Genomic DNA, 20,811 nt, shown 5'->3' on the forward strand with positions numbered 1-20,811 from the left:
AAAGCTTACCTCCAATGGCAGCTCTGCTTCCTTCCCCTTCCCAGATCTATAGACAAGTCATCATTCATTTAAATACTGGAAATCAGTAAATAGCAGTATAGTGACAGGACTGAACAAATTAAAATACCCTAGGCATGGAGTAGTGAAACCCAGCGATGGTCTAAAGAGTAGATGACATTTAGTGATTCACTGGACTTCTCTGAGCCCCAAATCTCTAATCTGTGAATGCCAGAAACTTCTTTATGATGTGCAAGATACTCTACTATCTCCCTAAAAGTTTCCTTCTGGGGTGTTAATGTTTCATTTAGTGAAATATATCAAAAACCGTTTTCTCTGGATGACATCATTTAGCTCATCTTTTATTCTCTAGGATTCATTGTCATCTGACCGTCAGAGTTGGAATTTGAGTATCAGAGACATAACAAATTGGGAAGAGTTAGAGTTTCAGATTTACATTTCTCTAATTAAAATTAAATTTTAAAGTCTATATGTTTTACATTCTTTATGTTTTTGAAAGAACATTTCAAGTTTTGTGGGCAAAATGTAAAAGGTGATTCCAAAGTGAAAAAGTCTTACATTTCCTAATTTTCTTTAAAATATTCATGGGGCACCTGGGTGGCTCAGTCGGTTAAGCATCAGGCTTTGGCTCAGGCCATGATCTCACGGTTCGTGGGTTCGAGCCCCGCGTCAGGCTCTGTGCTGACAGCTAGCTCAGAACCTGGAGCCTGCTTCTGCTTCTGTGTCTCCCTCTCTCTCTGACCCTCTCCTGCTCAAATAAAAACATTAAAAAATATATTCTTCAAAATGTTCTTTAAAATGTTGATATACCATCGCATTTGAGGTGAAATACTAGGCAAATGTGCATTAATTAACCTTCAGTATAAATAGAAAAAAAAAGTGGTTAGGAATTTCTTCCAGCATTTCTGTTTTTCTCTCTAATTCATTTCTAATACACATACTGCTGTGCTTAGATCTTAGTGATACAGTGCAGATATTGTAAATTCATATTTGCGGAATTGTGAAAAACAAATGAATTGATTCCTCCTCAGAGAAAACCAATTGGGTTTCCAAGCCATAGATCTTATCCTGATCCATGAAACAAACAAACCAACCCCACAAAACAAAAACAAAAACAAAAACAGAGTTAACCACAAAGAAACTCTAAGAGGAGAAAAAAGAAAACAACAACAAATTATCTTGAAGCCACAGGCAGAGAAGCATAGAAGATGCACATTTTGGAAATGTAGGTGCTAAGAAAATACTCTCTCCAGAGATAGCTTATGCATGTGGTCGCTGCCCGAGCTCCCCTACAGTCAGTCAGAAAACCAGGAAATGGTTTTCATCTTTAGGGGTTGAAAGTTAATATTGCACTGAGTGGAAGGATGATAAAATTCATAAGCAAAAAATTGAGGTTTAGTGGTAATGGTAGTTACTAGTAATTGTGTTTCAGGGTCCTGAAAGACTCATAAACAAAGGGAAAGGAGTCTGATTCTTGAACCATCATCAATGTAACTTGTATCTCTGTTAAACACCTAAAGCAGGAATAAACCCAAAGGCAGAAAAGATGCTTAAGGTTTATGACAAGGTTTTCTTGGACTTTTTTAGCCTGGAAATGAAGGCTAAAAAGTTAACAACTATTTTTATTTTCAGTGTAGTATTTTACATTTGTTTCCATTCAAAACTGTTCCATTTGGTTCTGGTAACTATTAAAAATTAACCATTTACATAGAAGAATATGTAGAGATGGAAAAGATGTTCATGATACCTTAAGAATATGTATCAGATATATCTATCGATAGTTATCTGTTAAAATTGATTCTGAGGTGTGGAATCAGCTTATTTTTCTCTAAAGTGCTAACTTGACATAGATGTCTTTTTTAATAAGAAAAAAATAGCTAAACAACAAATAGGCCAACTTACAAGTTTTCAATAAATATTTTAATTTCATTTAAAAATTATGGACTTGCTTTCTTGAATTAGCTATATTCCTACCAATAAGACTCATTCAACTAGTTTATGGTTTAAATGCTCTAAGATTATCACCTAATGAACTCAGCAACCTGTGAGAACTCTTAGATTTTACAGATGTATTAACAATAATACATCCATAAAGAACGGTACTTAAAAACAGCATACACCGAGTGTTGACTGCCTGCAAAAGACTATACTGAGTGCTTTTCATAGGACGGAACATTTAATTTTCCCCACACACCTATTGGATTGGCATAATTATTTTCTATTTTATAGATGAGGAAAACTAAGACCACAGGAGTTAAGAGTCTTGTCCAAAGTCTTAAGACAAGTGATGAAGTCCAGGACAGTTGGATGCAAATATGCTCTTTAAAATGATGCCATACTTCCTTAGAAAAGAAAACAAAAATAGATTCTGATTCCGTAGCCCAAGTAACAGGCGATGAGGACCGCAGATGGTGTCCCAGCTGTGTCTAATAGACACCTGGGAAAACAGTGTCACCTGAAACCGTTTCACATCACAAAACAGAAACGAAGTTTTGCCAATTATCTGGTTAATCCTGTTAATTTCAGTGAGGCAGGAAGGTTTCAGAATAAATTTTATTTGGCCTGAAACTTTGATTTGGTTGTCTGCATCTATTGAAGCAACTGGATAATCGCAAACTCTTTACAGAGTCCTGCTTAGCTACATCCAACTATGTATCATTAAATTATCTCTTATTCAACCTGGTGTGCCATTTGGATAGTCTGTGTTACATATTGTATTTACTTGTATCATGTATCATTTTGGATCATGCGTAGACTGATACTTAACCCACTTTCAAAGAACATGTGCTATTTATTTGAACATATGGTAGAATGAGAACTTCACATATTAGAGTTGCAGGTAGGAGGAAGGGAATATTGGGAAGAGGAAGAGGTCAGAGGGCTGGAAAGTAAGTTTCTTCTGTTGTAATTTAGCACCTCTTTTCTCTCAATCTAGAGATATCTTAAATGGTGTGTGTGTGTGTGTGTGTGTGTGTGTGTGTGTGTGTGTGTGTATTTTAAAGACCCCTTGGGGAGAGGCTGTTAACTGTCATCAAATAAATTTCACATGATCATTCTTACATCCATTTATTTTCCATGCATTCTGAAATAGAAAAGAAAGCTTCATGTTGTCATTCTCTGTACTAGATATTAATTCCTAGATGAGTTTGATTTTTTTTTGCAGTTGAATGGTGATAAAATGAAGCTATTTTGAAGCACATTAAATCTGCAAATTTGAACACTTTGATGTCAATGTTCATTTTATTGCAAGGTATCCTATTTTCACCTTCATAAAATTGAATGCTTGCATGTACCATATAATTAAATTTAGCCATACCAAAAGCTCAAGTCTATTCGTTTATTAACTCTTCACTGCATCACTACCTAGGAACTTTGATAAAGTTTACTACAATTTTCTTAATCTCTCCCGTAACTTATCTAGTAGGTAGCTCATTTCTGGAGTTCAGGGGATTGCATAGCATCACTTTCTTATTTCCATGGCCCATATCACAATAGCATAGACCTTTTGTTCTGGCAAAGACAGTCATGATTGGCAGAGAATCCTTTTCTGCTGGGATACCAGGCTCCTCTCAATGTTGGCTGTAATATCTGCCCTAAGGAACAGAGCTCCTCTTCTTAGGTAAGTGGAAATTTCTTGTTGCTCTTCAAGACTAAGACTTATAAAATACATTCTGGCTGGTCACCAGAAAATGAAAAATTTTCAAGTGTTGGAAAGTTTGAAACTGCTTAAAGGTGGCTTCTGCAGTCTGTTCCTTCCGCAGGATTTTATTCAGATCAGTTCTACAGGAAACCCAGAGGATAAAATAAGAAAAAGGAGAGAGAGAAACAAATTCACTGGAATAGAAACTCACAAGGAAACCAACATAGAATTTTTAAAAGATAGTTGTCCTTTTCAAGGCAAAGGGCCGTAGCTCCGTGTAATCTGTTAAACTGATTGATGATAGATATGTTTTTGCTTTCTCTAGTGTTGCCAAATATACACTCCTAGTCTTCTCTGCTTTATCTCCACTCACTATCCACTGCAAATCGACTCTCTAATCAAAATAGAGGATTCTCTGATCAAAATCAGAATTTTCCCAAAGACCCTGCTGGCTTACTCCCCTGATTCCTTACTCTGTTTTCTCTGTTTAGATTGCCTATTATGTATTCACTGGTTAAATACAATCCAGAACTTAAAACTTAGGTGACATTTCTTTTGTGAGTGCTCTCTGCTGTTGGATTCGATCTTCTCAAAAGTACTTGTGTACACATCTCTCCATCTGCTTCCATCCTTGTCACTCACACTTCAAACCACTCAGATCTACTTTGGCCCATATTCTTCCACCGAGACTCTTCTTATAAAGTCAATAAACTCTTCCATACTGCCAAAGGAGTGGCTTTCTCTGTCCTCATCACACTGGATTGTTTCTTGTCTTTCAAAAGAGTAAACCTGGGGTGCCTGGGTGGCTCAGTTCATTAAGCGGCCAACTTTGGCTCAGGTCATGATCTCAAGGTCTGTGGGTTCGAGCCCCGCATCAGGCTCTGTGCTGCCAGCTCAGAGCCTGGAGCCTGCTTCAGATTCTGTGTCTTCCTCTCTCTCTCTGCTCCTCCCCCATTCATGCTTTGTCTCTCTCTGTCTCTCAAAAAAGAAAAAAGTTAAAAAAAATTTTTTAGAAAAGAGTGAACCATTACTTTCTTCTTGAAACAGTCTTCTAACCTGACTTGTAGAATTTCCCTCTCTACTTTTCCTGTTAACTCTTTGGCTTTTGTCTTTTTCATTTTCCTTTGTTGGTTCTACTCTATCTCAAATCTGTATGTTGAGTTTCCCCAGGGTTTAGTTTTATCACTTCTTCAGACTGTATTCTCCCTACTCCCAATAATTTCATTCATTACTGAAGATTCAAATACCATCATAACACTAATCACTTCTAGATTTATAAATTCAGTCCATACCTCTCTATGACTTTCATATTTGCCTATCTAAATTGCTTGCTTTATATCTGCCCTGGAAAAATCACACATGTATCTCAAACTTAACTATTCAGAATTTATCTTTTTTTTTAATTTTTTAAATGTTTATTCAGTTTGGGGAGATAGAAAGAGACAGAGAACGAGCAGGGAAGGGACAGAGAGAGAGGGAGACACAGAATCTGAAGCCGGCTCCAGGCTGTGAGCTGTCAGCCCAGAGCCCGAAGCAAGCCTTGCGCTCACAGACTGTGAGATCATGACGTGAGCTGAAGTCAGACACTTAACAGACTGAGGCACCCAGGATCCCCCAGAACTTATCTTTTGACTTACAGCCCCGCCATTGCAATGTCTATCCAGTTATCCAAGCAGAGTGTCAGAGAGACGTTCTGCTTACTCTCTTTGCTTCACATACTTCTTATAATATACACTAAGTTAGGTATACTTTAATACAAAAGAGATCTTCCATTCATCTAATCCTCTTAATCGGCACTACTACCACCTTAATTTAGATGCGTGTGTGCGTACACACAGATTTATACATACACTACACAGATCTTAAGTTATATATATGCAATTATATATATTATAGTAATTATATGATATATATATAATTTTAAATCTGTGCAATTGCCATTATATTCTGAATAGCATACTCACTTCCTATATTTCATGAAATTCCATACCCACAACATCAAGAACAATATCTTAAGCTTAAATATTATATTATGCTACATTTTGTATGATTCTGCATATTTGAAATGCAAATACAAACAAAAATATTTGACAATGATGATTGTTCATGGATGAGAGGTAAACCAGTTGGGATGGGATCACAAGGGACTTCCTAAGATGGTCATAATTTTTCCTATATCTTGTTTGGATAGTGGTTACACAGTGGTTTTTATAACTATTAAAATTCATGTAACTGAGTACTTAAGTTTAGGCCACTTTGCATTAGCTGTATATCAATTAAAATGAAGCACACCATAAATTAAAGGTACTAGTGGCTTCACAGTGAACATGGAACAAAATCTTTACCCCTGATGCTGTGCACTATCTTTTGCTAGTATTACTCAGACTTGCCAGTCTTCTTTTATTTTCTTACATATATGAGATCCTGCTCTGCATGTGGATTGTCTCTATGACTGCCATGTATTTGCCCTTCATTTTCTAGTCCCTGATTCTCAATTTCAGTGTTTATTGCTGCACTATTGAAAAGAGATCATCTTTTCTGTTTCTCAAATGCCTCATTTTTCATTTTCTTCTTAATACCACAATTTGCTTGTGTTTTATTCTTGTGTGTGTGTGTGTGTGTGTGTGTGTGTGTGTGTGTGTGTTATCCATATCGTCTATTAAAGATTAAGGTCATTGGGGCAAACCCTGAATCTCTCTTGGTCACTGTTTTGGCCTTAGCTAGACCAACACATTGCCTGGAATATAAACTTATATTATATATGTATCTACTTAATTTATGTGTATGTTTTGCTGTTCATTGAGTACAGTGAGGCAGTATTAGAGTTCTCAAAGGTGAGTGCACCTTTATTGAGTTGACTACGTGGGAAGGATATTTTACACAGTAGGAATGGTTGGGAAAAGACACAGAAACAAAATAACCACATGTACAGTTTAATTGGCTGTTGATGGAAATGATGCTATATGAAGGACAGACGGAAATGGGGTAAGGAACATAAAGGAGAAAACTATATAAACAATAGTTTTTCTTACTAATACTTATTTTCATAGGTGTTCTCTCCTACCTCCTTTGTTCTAATGAGTTGTAGATGTTGGTGTCTCTCTGTGTAGTGTAATAGCTAGACAGTTTATCCAAGTTTTGCCTTCTCTGTACATAACCACAGTTCTTTATTTTACTCTCTAAGTACAGAACTTTGCAGGACAGTCTCCTCACAATGTACACATGACCAGCTAGCATTCTTCTTATACCATCCAGCTGTATCAGTCAGCATTCTCCAGGAAAAACAAACAAAATGTATTCAAGAGAGACAGAGGGAAATACACACATAAACACACATACACACGCAGGGAGAGAGAGAAAGAGAGAACAAGTGCTATTGTAAGAAATTGGTTCACACGATTCTGGAAGCCAGCAAGTCCCACAGTCTGCCATCTATAATCTGGAGGCCCAAGAAAGCTGGTGGTGTGGTTGGAGTTACAGGTGCAGATTCCTGTCTGAATCTGAAGGTCAGAGAACCAGCAGTAGCAGGGACAGGAAATGGGTTCCCCCATATCAACAGTGACGCAGAGAGAACATGAATCTTCCCCACCCCTTCACTGTGTTCTAGTCAGGTCTTCAGTGGATTGGAGGCCAGTGTTAGGGAGGGCAATCCATTTTACTCAGTTTTCCTATTCAAATGGTAATCTCTTCCAGAAACACTTTTACAGATACATACAGAAATGATGTTTAACAAGATATCTGGGCATCCCTTGATCTATTCAAGTTGTCACATAAAATTAACTATCACATCATGCAAAGGATTAAGAATCTAGCCACGGTTTACCTAACCTTATCCACAGCATTATCAGAGAACATCATGATGCTATGCACTATTATCTTGGTAGATGAATCAGCAGCATTACACAGCCATAACATAATAAGAAACATTTATGCCCTGAGACTTAAATAGGAAAAAAATAATTGACCAGATAAAACTTCTCTGAAACTAATTCAGGGGAAATCTTTCACAATAGCACCGAGAAGCAAATAGCCAGGTGGTTTTGACCTAGCAGGGTAGGAAGAGGACATACAGTGTTTCAAAATTATCATCATTCTGAAACCTGACTGTTTCTCCCCTATGAGATTTTGTCATATGAATTTCCAAAGGGTGAAGAGTCATCTTTATGCTTGTGACAAAAAGCCGCTTCAAGACTCAGAGCTATACAGACATACAGCTGTTACCAGAATCTGTGGAAAAGTAGCAGCTGATGTTTCCTGACACGGTGTGATGTTTACACATGATGGAGTAATGAGTTTGTTCCATGTTGAAAATGAAGCCATGTCAAGGGCCACTAGAGTGACACTATTGGTCTTGTCATGGAATCACAGATATCAGCACTAGAAAGTTTTTTGGACTGTAAAGGACAAGCATTTATCAAATCCTGGAATCAAACTTAAATGTGCAGTTGCAATTTTACTGGGTTCAGAGCATCCCACTTTAAAGGGAATACATATTACAATATGTCCATGATAGAAGAATTAGAATCATGAGAGATTTGGGAAAAAGGAAAGTTCAGTAGGGTAAGTGAAGTCACTGGGGATATATAAGCAGTAGTAGAGTAGATGGAGATAGAGTATGGGGTTCATGAAAAGGAGACTCAATGAGTAGAGTTTAAAAACATCATTTTCATTATAGACATAATGTTAATATGGGATTATTTATAATTTTCAGGAAGAATAGTTTTTCCAACATTTTGCAGGAAGACTGATTTAGGTCCAGTAGAAGGAAAATTGTTCTGATCAGAACCGCCTGGAGATAGAGTGAACTTCTTGGGGATATGGTAATTTACGTGCCTCTGGTTACATGTACCACAAAGGCATTTCCCAGGGGCTTACTGTCAGATTGGATGTGTATCAGTAAGTCTAGGGTCTTGACATTTATAACTTGGGAATTAAGAATAGTTGCCTTGAATAAACAAGAAAAGGCTATTATGTTTAAAATATTGTGAACTTGTGACTTAGGGGAAAAATGTCAAGTTTCATATAGATGTAATAAAGCCAACGTAGCTCCTTAGGAGCTAATTTTCATTGTTTCAGTTTGTTATGAAACATACTTTCTCATTACCTATATTTGGACAAGGAAATAAGCCAGTTCAAATTCAATGAGAAATAACCAAGATTATTACCAGGAATGTAAATATTCATTTCAGTTATTCACATAATCATCCTAATAACTCTCATTGTTTGTATCTAAGTTTTTAGATTAAAAAGCTCAGTATCAGTTTTACTTTTCATCTTGTAGGTTTTCAAGACCTGAATGAGCCAGGTCAATGTGCTATTATGAGAGAACTCTGGCCAAATGGGTACCAGTCATTAGCACCAAGCTAACCTGAAATATTGAAAACTGTTCTGTTGAATATGATACTTTCATTCCATCTCTAGCATTTTATATGCTCTGTATTTCGCAGCTCATAGATTCTCTATTCCGTTTTCCAAGTTCCTACACGTGCCATATCTCTGCTTTGGAAGTTTTTCCAAAATCAAGTATTCCTTTACCTGAGTTAGAAAGTGGGTGGCTAAAACCAAGATCCCTAATGAGTTTATTTCTGTTCCCTGTGTGAACCACACTTACTGTTACTTCTCACCTGCACTTCTGAATATATCCTCAAAGAATTTGCCCTCATGGCACACCAAACAGGTAGGAGACTGTGTTTCCCTCACTGAGCCCCTATAGTCTCTTTAACTAGGAATGAGCCCTTGGCCCAAACTGAGCACACCTGATTTTTCAAAAATTTCGAATTGATATTTGGGAATTATTTTCTTCCTTGTTATGTGTTTGCCTTGGAGAATTTCTAAGACTTATGGGATGTTTTTCTGCAAAGAGAAGCAAGGGAAAACAATCACAGAAGGGAAACCAATAAAGCAGATAAAGATCAGAAAATATGAGATGAGAAAATAAAGTGAGGTAGTGGGGGCAAAGGGAAAAAGACAGAGAGGGAGGGAGGGAGGGAGAGAGAGAGAGAGAGAGAAAGAGAGAGAGAGAGAAAGATGGTCTTATTCCCTGACTCAGCCCCTGCCCTTGACTATAGGAAACCTGCCTTTGTATACCAACCATGGCTATATAGAATTATCTCTCTCTCCTTATAAAAAAAATTGTCACTTCTAACTGTAGCTTATTTGAATAGGTTTGAGTTGCTTGCAGCTGAAAAATTCCTGAATAAAACAACCCTCCCCAAGCCATTTCTTTTCCTACAGGTCCATTTAACATTGCCCTTCATCCTTCAAAACCCCATTTTCTGTGACCCTTTTTGGGTATAACTGTCTCTCTTCCATGCTCACATAACAAATCCTTTTTGTGTTTCCCTGCTTTTTTGGAATTATTTCTTGCTAATGGAATCTACATGATCAGTTTATTTTTTTCAGGTAATGTTTCATGTGTATTGTGTGTATTTGAAAATAGTGCTTTCTTTTAGTTTGAGAACAAATACTACATGATTACATTTAGTTTACATGTATTTATATGCACAAACAACATGTACAAACATATGTACATAAATATAAGTAAATCTTGTTGGGTCATTTGAGTCTTCCACATCTTATTTTCTTATTCAATTATTGTTCTGTCTGAACTATTGAATTTTTAGAGAGGTATTTTAAGAAGAAATACACTTTTTAAAATTGTTTCTGATGTGGTGAAGCCATTAAATTTAAATGAAGTCCATGATATTATATCTTCTTTGTGTATTGAATTTTTATCAATTTAAAATATTCACATTTCTACTTAATGCCTTTTATATTTTTTCTGTGTCTGATACTAATATTATCTATAATAGTTATTTTTAAGGTATTTATAGTATTCTCCTCTAATCCCTCTTTTTCTCAAGGATATTCACTGAAAATATCCTTTTGTAAGTTATTTGCTGCTTCTAATAAATGGTATCTGTCTTTTAGTTGTAGTTTTCTTTTTCTTCTTTGTGAAAAGAGTCTCTGTCTTGGAATCATTATTTCCCTGGGCCACTGTCCTGGCCCTCTGAACCTGGGGCCCTCACTCACCTCCTAAGTTACAGGAAAATGCTGTGGTGACTGTTCTGAGTGAGCCCCTCTTTTAATAATGTGGAAGACATCCCATTACCTCTGTCAAAGAACAGATAAATTAACTGAGTAAATCTCAAAGATCTTATTGGCTTTATTCTCAGATTCATGAATCAGGCAACATCTAACTTAGCACATAAAAGGAAGCTTCAAAGAGCTATATAAGGCAAGAGATTTTATAGGCAGAGGGAGCAGAAACAAGGATGTTGTAGTAGGCAAAAAAGCACAGATTTCATTAATATAAGATTACTTTCTTTATAAGAGATGGCATGAGTTTATCAGGTAGATTACCTAACTAATACTTATCAGGAAATTCCTGATTGAGTGGTTTAATGCCATTTCTGGAAGAACCAACACTGTAATTTTACGTAAGTCTCAGTTTGATGACATAGGACTGAGCGCAAGTGACTCCTTTTTTAGACCCTATTATCTTTAACAACCCCTACTTTTCAGTCTCTCAGTTGTAAGCACAGAGTTATTTCACACAACTTTTCATTCTGCACCAGGTTCCTCTGGTAAATATTGGAGACTATGATTTCTTCACCTTCATTAGTTCTCATATACTTTTTATCATTCAGAGATACTCCCTAAATTTCTGATCACCTTTCTTATTGGCCAATATTCTGCTGTCTCCAACTACATACATCTATTTCATACCTCACCAAGTTGTAACTGTGGGTCTACATATGTTTCTTGACTTCCTGTGACTATATCAAAAGGAGGAACGGTTTTCATATCCTCTAATTTTAATGCCCATTACTGTTCCTGCCACTGAAATGCTTAACAAATATTCTTTGAATGAATTAATGAATAAATGTTTCCTTAAGAAAACTGCAAGACATTTCCTTTTCTTCTCATTTGACAATCAACAATTCCCCTGAAGATATTATTCCTCAACTCTCCTGAAGAAAAATAGGTTCATCATCAGACAATCCCCATTAGAATTTAGCCTTAGAAGATTTTACTTGATGAAGAACAGAAAACCTAAAAATGTCGTGTTCATAATGGAACACCTTTCATGACCTTAGCAGTAGCCTCGTGATTGTGGCATCATAATGAGTGTAAACAGGTAGCAAAACAGCATTGTGGCAATCATAAAAACAGTTCTCTCTTCCCCAAAGGCCTCAGTAGCTCCCCCAGCATCCCAGAGCTCATTGGCAGATATTTCCTCCAAGAGTACAAAGACCAGAGAAGACTAAATAGAGATTAAATAGATTCTGGGAAATCAAAATGTGATGAAAGTACATTTCAATTGGGAGGGAATGAGGAGAGGAGGTGACAAGGGAGAAAATGTGTGCAGGGCCTCAGACTCTCTAATCTCAAAAAACAGAGCCTCTCCTTGGGGCTGAGCTCATATTGACTAATCACAGAAATCACAGAACAAGGATGAGAGAAACTCCTGAGAAAGCAGGGATCTGACAAACTTTTTCAATAACCTTGACTGCCTGGACACAAGGATTGGCCTGGGCTTTGAAAGTGAAAGGAAACCTGCCTGGCAAACAAGCTAAACTATAGAAAGTTTAATTAAAGCCAGTGGGGGGATAGTAAAAGTAGGGAATTATTAGGACCGAAAGAAAAAAAATGAAACCAGAAGATGATTAAAGGAAGGATCTGGAGGCATAGAGCTACCTGGCCAATATTTCATTGACATCTATGAAAAGTGAGATTGGTATTTTGCCTATTTCCACTTTAAATTTTGGTTTACAGTGCATGTGTATTGGTGTGTGTGTGTGTTATCTCCTGTTCTCTTTTTTTTTTTTTTTTTCTGGCTACCAGCTGGATGGGAATGAAAAAGTGCCATGATCCAAACGGGATTTTAATGAGGACAGCTCACTGCCTGCCAAGTCCTTGGGCATGAAGTTGGCGGGCTAGACCCACTGGTCCTTGAGGGTCCCTGCTCTGGATCTGAAAGCCCCTCTGTTGCAAACTTGGCATCTGTTCCACAGTCTCTTCCTGCCTCTGTCAAACAGATGAAGGCAGCGTCGGGCTCTGAACATGCAATGCTGAAAGTTTTCCTGCCTGTCAAAGGCCCATGGAAGGGATCGTTTCCTTCTTTGACATCATTCAGCTTCAAATCCAACCCAGAGACCTTCAGCTGTTATCACCTTTCCTGAGGGAAAGCAACTTTTTTATTCTTCCTAAACACCAAAGCTGCCACATTCTACATTTAGTTTGGTAAAGACCCAAGAAGAAAAATTCACTTTAAAAAGTCATCCTTGCAAAGGGCAGTATTGCTTGCTTCTCTCTCTAGGGACAAGCATTTTCATGGAAGAGTATCAGGCAATGAAGCTAAAGTTTTAGAAAGATTTTAAAATTCTTGTATACAAATTTAAGAAAAGGTTTGATTTTTTTATTGAAATGCTATGGGAAAGGAGCAAAGCTCTCTAAGCAAGAAGGCAATATGAATTATTATCATTATTATTTTGTGTTAGAAAAATGATATTTGCAGAAGGTGAGAGAGGATTTAATACAGGTGTATTAGATAGGAAGTTGATATAGAGGTGGTTTCAGCGACAGATAGGATGAGAATAAAGCCTTGTCAGTAATTTTCCTTATACCCACATCTTTTAACACAAAAGTCCATGAGTTATGACATGTCTGGCTAATCGTGAAAGGTCAAGGATGAGAAGAGCAATTAGAATAATAGAAATAATCTTATGCTCCAAGTCTTCTTTATTAGCTCTACCTGTTTACTTGGCTCTCTAGTCATAGGAATTGAATGCCAATGGGTAGCTTTTTCTGTACTGAGATTTTAAAAGACTGAGAGGGACTAATTGACATCTTGATGTACATCCTTTATTTTATAGTCAATAAGTAAGAAGAGATTCCCCATTAGCTAAAGTTTTTCTTGATATCTGAATATCTTAATGGCAAATTAAGTTTTTAATTTCACTTTGGCTTTCTGAAATGGAGACTTCTGATGCCTACTGCCCTTAGAATAAATCAACATGTATCTGAATCACACTCAAACCAAAGCCATGATTTTCTTTGGAAAAAAAGGGATTGACTTAACAAGTTGTTCATTCAAGTGAAATTATTCCATTTTTTAGTTGTTATAGTTCTGTTTTGGTTATTCATATGAAATTACTTTGGAATTGAGTCATTTATAAAGTGATTGGAAAATACTTCTTACCATGAAAATATTCTAATAAGTAGTTCAGTTGAGAGGCTATTTAGCTTAATTGAAGGACCATTGAACAGAATTAAAATGTGGATTTTAATCTCAGTGCCACGTAATATATACTATGTGACCAGGGTCAAGTCTCTGCTTCTCTGCAACTTACCTTACAGATGTATAAACTGAGAAAGTCAGTGTAAACAGTAATGGAAACATGGGTGATGATTCATATTAAACTTAAGGTTAGAAGTTGTATTACTTTTTCATTCACAATTACCTGGCTACTTTTGTCATAATTGGATTAAATAGTATAACACACTCAACAAATACTCTCCAGAGTACTATGGCTGGGGGTTGGGCACACCCAATACGAACCTTCTCATCAGGAAACTACTTCTGTTGAAGAAACTCAAGTGCTGAGTATCTGGATAAAGAAATGCAAGACCATACCAAAAATGTGCTTACTAAGCCATCTACCAAAGAATAAGGGTAATTGAAAGGATGTTGAATTTTGGAATGAGTTTTGTTTGCACCATCAACTTTTTTCCTGTAGCATACAATCTTTATTCCCATTGTCACTCAGACTCCTTACTTACCATAGCTCTGTTTAACCTCTATAATAGCTTACCTTATCTGGTGGTGTTCTTTCTAACTCACTGTAACATCAGCAATCTTACAAATATATGCTCCCGTGTTATAAGGCCACACACTGGGAGACTTCAGCCGGTCTCAGCTGTGAGGAAATCACTGGAAAACAAATGAATTTGTTTCCATAAACACAGTAGTGCTTCTTATTAAATATGGGGAGAGATTATTAAAAAGCATAATGAAGTAACTGCAAGCTAGGAGAAATGAATAAAGGACAATTCAGAAAAGATGCTGCTTAAATATCAAAGATACACAGCCTGACTTTGGTTGTCCCAAAGATAGAGCACTGAACCTCCTATTTGAACTGAATGTTAGGATCCTGTCTATTCACAGAAAAATAACATTTACTATTTACTTGGTAGGATTCCCACTGAAATAATGCCTTACAAAGAGAAAGTGAGCCTTTCATTTTCAAATGTAATATGAGATTATGTTTCTATACATCTTAGACCACTGCCAGAGAATCACAATTGTCTCTTGTGCAACTTTCCAAGGAAATCTAGTGTCTGTCCCCTGAACATAGAAGCAGTGTAAAACTGTCAGATGGGAGGCCTTCCCTTGAGGAAAGAGACACTCACAGTGTGACCTGGCAGCTGTTGCAGGAGTCTCCCAGCGGTGACATTTACAGCACTTCATTTCAGGTATTGTCAGTGTCAGTCACGCTTCAGATTCAGTGCCATCACTGTTATTGAAGCTAATGGTTAACTGAATATGAATTAAATGGCTGCTTTTGTCATAATTGGATCAAGTGGTATAACACACTCATCCACTCAGGGAGAGGGCAGCCCCCTCCTCAGGGCAACAGTGTGGAAGCATTTTGTCTCTGAGGAAGGTATGTTGTCCCTGCTTCGGGCCACACTAGGGAATGTTTGTTGCTTTCCCATGAGATGTGGGACACAGCGTCACATTGCCCTGGGAAATGAGGAGGTCACCCTCAGTATGCAAAGTCCAAATGCCACAGCTGTTAAGCCTTTCAAATGCAGGTGCATTTCCACTTGCATTACAGTGTCCAAGTTTGCAAAACTCACACATGCAAGTAAGACCAAAAGTTAGAGAAAGGAAGGAGGAAGGAAGGAAGAAAGGAAGGAAGGATGGATGCTTGACCTACTGAGCTGTGTTTCTAATCTAGATGAAATCTGTATATTTAAAGTTTAACATTAGCAAAATACAAACTATGTAAGACCCACCTATGCCATTTTGCAATCAAAAAGCTAGCTCTTAGAAGATTTGTGTTGGAATCCTATTGAATAGTGTGGTGCTATGTCCAGTATTTAACATCTTTCTGTCTCTATATATTTTTCATGGCTTCATTACCACATTATCTGTAAATGTATCATCTTTCCTTGGTCTTCTGTACTGGTAGCAAATCATATGCACGTCAACGATCTTATTGTGATTTGGTAGAGATCTTTGTGTTATCCTGGAATCCAGTATCTGTGTACCTCACAGCGCCAAGAATACAGCCATATTGACAATAACCAACATTTACTAAATGAATCATGTATGTATATGAGTGCATGTCTCTATGTGTGTCAGATATGTTACTAAACATTTTTGTATTGTCTTATTTAATCTTTTCAGCATCTCTCAAAATAGTTGTTATTAAAATTTCCAGATGAGGAAAATTATGGATGCTAGGATTATATAATATTGCTCAGGTCACCCATTAGTGAAGGGCTTAGACAAAATGTGTATCTTGCAATACAATCCCAGTACCTATCTCTTAATCCTGCCACTACCCTGCCTTTTACACCAGGCAGGTGTAATTAATCTTTGACAACTGAGGTTACCAAAGAGGCATAAAAAAATATAGGACATGGATACAATACGTGAGTATTTCTACTAAATTACTTTTAGGATAATTCTGATAGAGTTGGCATTAGAGCGTTACTCTTGGAATCTTGTTGAACTCTGAATACAGCTTACCTAAGATCACCTGATTGATAGTGGAGACAGAACTATATGTGCAGCAAGAGAGAATATGGAAGTTTGTGACATATCATCTGCTCTCTAATTTCCTACATTAAGCAGTGCAGTGATTAGACTGAAAAGGCACTTTCCCATTCAGTGCAGGGAAAGCTGTTTGATTTTATTTCCAGAGAAATTAGCCCCTTCTTTCTCATTTTTTGTCTTTAGAAAATACAAGGGGAGGAAAACACTGTGTTGATAGGTTTTGTAAGAAGTCAGTGGCATAAGAGAAAACAAGAACAAAGTTTTAAATCCTCCATAATATGACAGTTCTTATGCTATTTTTAACAGAAATAACAACTAACATTCAACACATATTTGTGATATTTGTATAAAGCCTTACCTGCACCGTCTCACTCACGCCTGGCTACCACCTGCTGAGAATCTGTGATTCTCTGAGGAAACAGGGGAGCCCATGACTAAACAAGTACCCAAAGTCCTAAGATTATTGTGGAAGAGGAGATGTGTGTCCAGACCATTCAACCCCTAATGACCCCTATAATCTACCAACAGAAACGTATGATCAGGATGGGGGGTGGGGTGGGATGGAAGCAGAAAGAGTATTATCATTCCAGGGGCCTGGAAAATTTGAAGAGCGGGGTTGGAGCAAAAGAGGGTCATCTATTCCATCATAGATCCTCTCTGTAGATTAGGGGCCCTCAACTGATTTTGGTTTCATATAAAGAAGCATTTTATAACACAGAGTACTTATTAAATTACATTACATTAATGTAGTCATCTTAGAACTATTCAAAATGACTTACTTGTAAGGTAGGGAGACCTTTCCTTAGCCATTTTCTCAATAGTGGATGACTGTGAATGGTCTGTTCCAAATATCAATCCATTCATAGTTAATGTTGTTATGTATGACTCCCTAGCACTCCTATAATCTGTCAGCCATTCAGGTTGCAGTAACAGAACGCCATGGCTTGTAAACAACAGAAATTTGTTTCTCACAATTCTGGAGGCTGGAACTCCAAGATCAAGGTTCCGGAAGATTCCACGACCACTGGGAACTTGCTTCCTGGTTCATGGATTGCCATCGTCTTGCAGTGTCTTCACATGTCAGAGGGAGTGAGGGAGTTCTTCGGAACCTCTTTTATAAAGGCTCTGATTCCATTCAAGTGGGCTCCACCATTATGACCTAATCATCCCCTAAAGGCCCTACCTCCAAATACCATCCCTTGAGGATTGTGTTTCAGAATATGAATTTTAAGGGGATATAAACATTCAGTCTACAGCATTCTGTATATAAACAAACACTGCCAATCTCTATGAGCAAAACCTAGACAAAGTGCTCTTTGGTAAGAAAATTGGGTTCTTGGAACCAGAAAGCTTTCCTTTTCTGACCTATCTCTAACTCACATTTTCAGGGCCCGGGGTCAAGTCTCACCACCTTCAGCCTTTCCTCAGCAAGCCTCCTCACCAACATCTTTCAGCTACACAGGATCTCATTTCACCCTAATGAAACATTTATTGCAGTTTTTAGTATTCCCAGTGGCTTGTTTTTTCCATCCTGATGGGACTACAAACTCATAAAGAGGAGGCATGGACAGGTTAGTGCAGGGGGCTCCAAACATCTTTTTAAACATAGAAGTCTGTAGAATTCTGATATTGAAAATAGGGAAGGAGGACATGTCAGAAAGCAACAGAAGCATTGACCTTCACGCCTCTTTATCCAGTTTTCCTACCCTCTCCAAGTCTTCCTTTCTCCAGGATACCCTACTGTGGGATAGGAGCAGGGTAGCTCATAACCAGGACTGCGTTCAAATTCACACATACTGCGTGACCACAGAGGACTTCCCAATTCTCCGGCCCTCCATTCCTTACTGTTCCTTATCTGGGCATTGGCAATACTATGACAACTTCAAGGGCTGTATTAAGGCTTCAGGGAGATAGACTATCAGAAATGTTGTCTTTCCTTCTTTGAGTTCTTTCTATCCTTCCTTCAGCCCCTGTTTTTTTTTCTTTTTCCCATTTTTCCCATCCACCTCTTTTGATAATGACTTTCATAATGCAATGTCAATGGTAGGCTCCTAGCGTTCATTTCATCATTTATTGTTTCATTTCCTGAATAGCAAATATTTAGTTTGAATATATTATAATTACAGGTATATGCAGTATGAGGTATGCTAAGAAAATAATATAATGGCCACCATGTTGGTGTTGCAGGACACATATATTTACAGAGCTATTTTTTTATGTATGGAAATAGAGTTTACATATTCATGGAGTATGTTTTCTATTCCACAATACCACATTAGGCAATATATTACATCTCCTGGCCTGCTTGATATTCATTGCTAATAAAGTCTCATAGAAATAAAGCTATGTGGTAATAGAATGGCAGCTTTTTATTACAGAGATGTTTCTATTATGCTAATTTATGATTTAGATGATTTACGCTAATAAGTGTAATTTCTTAATATAAACAAAACTATAGTCAAATTTCAAAACGCTTCTACCTCTGGCTGGCAAATTTACATACCTCACAGTTTTATTAAATATATTCTGTGAAGATAAAACACATTTTTTACATAACAATCACCTCCGGCTTTTCCATGGAGAATTCGATGCTGTAAAACAGCTGCACATCTGTAATTGTTCTGCCACCTGTTCTATAGAAGGGAAGGTTCTGTTCCCTACAGTAGTGATTGAATGATGGTTTGCTCACATTTCAAGGTCATGAATTACTCTACCTTCATCTTTTGATACCCTTCAAAGTGTGTGAGGGGGGTGCCTGATATTTGATGGGAGTTGATTTTCCAAGGTTTGATTAGAAATTTTCCGGAAGAAAGGAATTAAATAGAGATTTGTTCAAAATCAGCCAGATGACTGGATAAGAGGAGACACCCACCATCTGTGATGAGCTTTAATTTTTAATTCCTAAAGGGCAGTTATTTTAGTTTTATATCAATTTTAAAAATAAACAAAGTGACTGAGTTAAAAAAAAGAAAAAGAGGCTTTGTATGTAGGGAAAAATTATGAGGTTGTGAGGATATTGTTTAACTAGTGAGTGGTGCCGCCTCCCCATCCCTTTGCCCATCTCTCAAACACACACACACACACACACACACACACACCCAGAAATTACCTGTGTTAACACATGAATTTTAATTATGTCATATTAAAGCATATTGAGAATCTATCTCTATTAAAGAGAACCATAAAGGTGATATCTTTTGATCTCATTCAGAGCAATTTCCACCAACTTTGTCAAATCACTGCAGGATCTATATTCACCTGTTGTAAGACTGACCCATGTGTGTCTAGCCCAGCACTACTTTGAGATATCATAAAGTGATATTAGTGCAGTCACTCAAATGATGAAATGTGATATTTGAATTTGGTGGCAGACAGATGACAGAGAAGATAAGAGGATATCTTTTTTTTAAATTCTTTTTTTAAATTTTTTTAATGTTTTATTTATTTTTGATACAGAGAGAGACAGAGCATGAGAGGGGGAGGGGCAGAAAGAGAAGGAGACAGGGAACCAGAAGCAGGCTCCAGGCTCTGAGCTAGCTGTCAGCACAGAGCCTGACATGGGGCTTGAACCCAGGAATGTGAGATCTGACCTGAGCTGAAGTTGGAGGCTTAACCGACTGAGCCACCCAGGCGCCCCTAAAATTCTTATAATTTACTTATACAACATTTTACTTATGAATAGTCTTTGGAAATATTCTTGGTACCTAAGGACTTAAATAGTAATTTTTGCTTATTCAATGTGTATGTGCACACGATGAACTAAAGGTAATACATGTTAAATGTAACCTTCATCCTGTAAACATTTATGAGGAAGAATGAGAGGCAAAAAGGAGGGGATTGATTTGAGACAGGTTTGTTTTCTGTTTTGTTCGTTTTTTAGTATACAGAAAATAAAGTTGAAAAAATATAGCCAAGGATGTATCTCAAATTTCTGTCTAGGCTAATCCCCTGGTCAACTGTGGCAAGAGTAGGAATCAGAAATGAAGGGACAAGAGCAGTTTAGAGAGAAAGAAAGAAGATGCATCCAGTTTGAGATGCACTGGATTTGAGGTTCTTGCAGGACATCCAAAAGGAGCTTCTTGGCATACAGTTGGTAGGCTTTGCATCCTGAGCTGCCCTGTACTAGATCTTCTGTTCTCTCCCAGGAGCAATTTTGCCCCTCTACCCTGCCCAGGGGACATTCTGCAAAGTTTGGAAACTTTGTTCTCCTCCTCCTCCTCCTCCTCCTCCTCCTCCTCCTCCTCCTTTGTTTTTTTGGGGGATGCAGGTGTTGTTATTCAACTGGGAGAGTGAGGGGGGCTGCTAATAGCATCTAAATGAGAATCCAAGAATGGTGCTAAGGACAGAAGCCCCAATGCACAGG

The 20,811-nt window shown here is 37.5% G+C and overlaps 1 long non-coding RNA gene across 1 annotated transcript; it reads right to left on the reverse strand.

The window, feature by feature from the left end:
* Nucleotides 1-3,341: 3,341 nt before the first annotated feature.
* On the reverse strand, nt 3,342-17,519 carry LOC115280994. The gene is made up of 3 exons (XR_003904026.1): nt 17,228-17,519; nt 14,476-14,594; nt 3,342-3,798 (listed from the first exon to the last, which is right to left on the reverse strand). It is a non-coding gene; the product is annotated as an uncharacterized LOC115280994 (long non-coding RNA).
* Between the last annotated feature and the right edge of the window lie 3,292 nt (nt 17,520-20,811).

This window comes from Suricata suricatta, chromosome 16, assembly GCF_006229205.1.
Source record: "Suricata suricatta isolate VVHF042 chromosome 16, meerkat_22Aug2017_6uvM2_HiC, whole genome shotgun sequence".
Taxonomy (NCBI): domain Eukaryota; kingdom Metazoa; phylum Chordata; class Mammalia; order Carnivora; family Herpestidae; genus Suricata; species Suricata suricatta.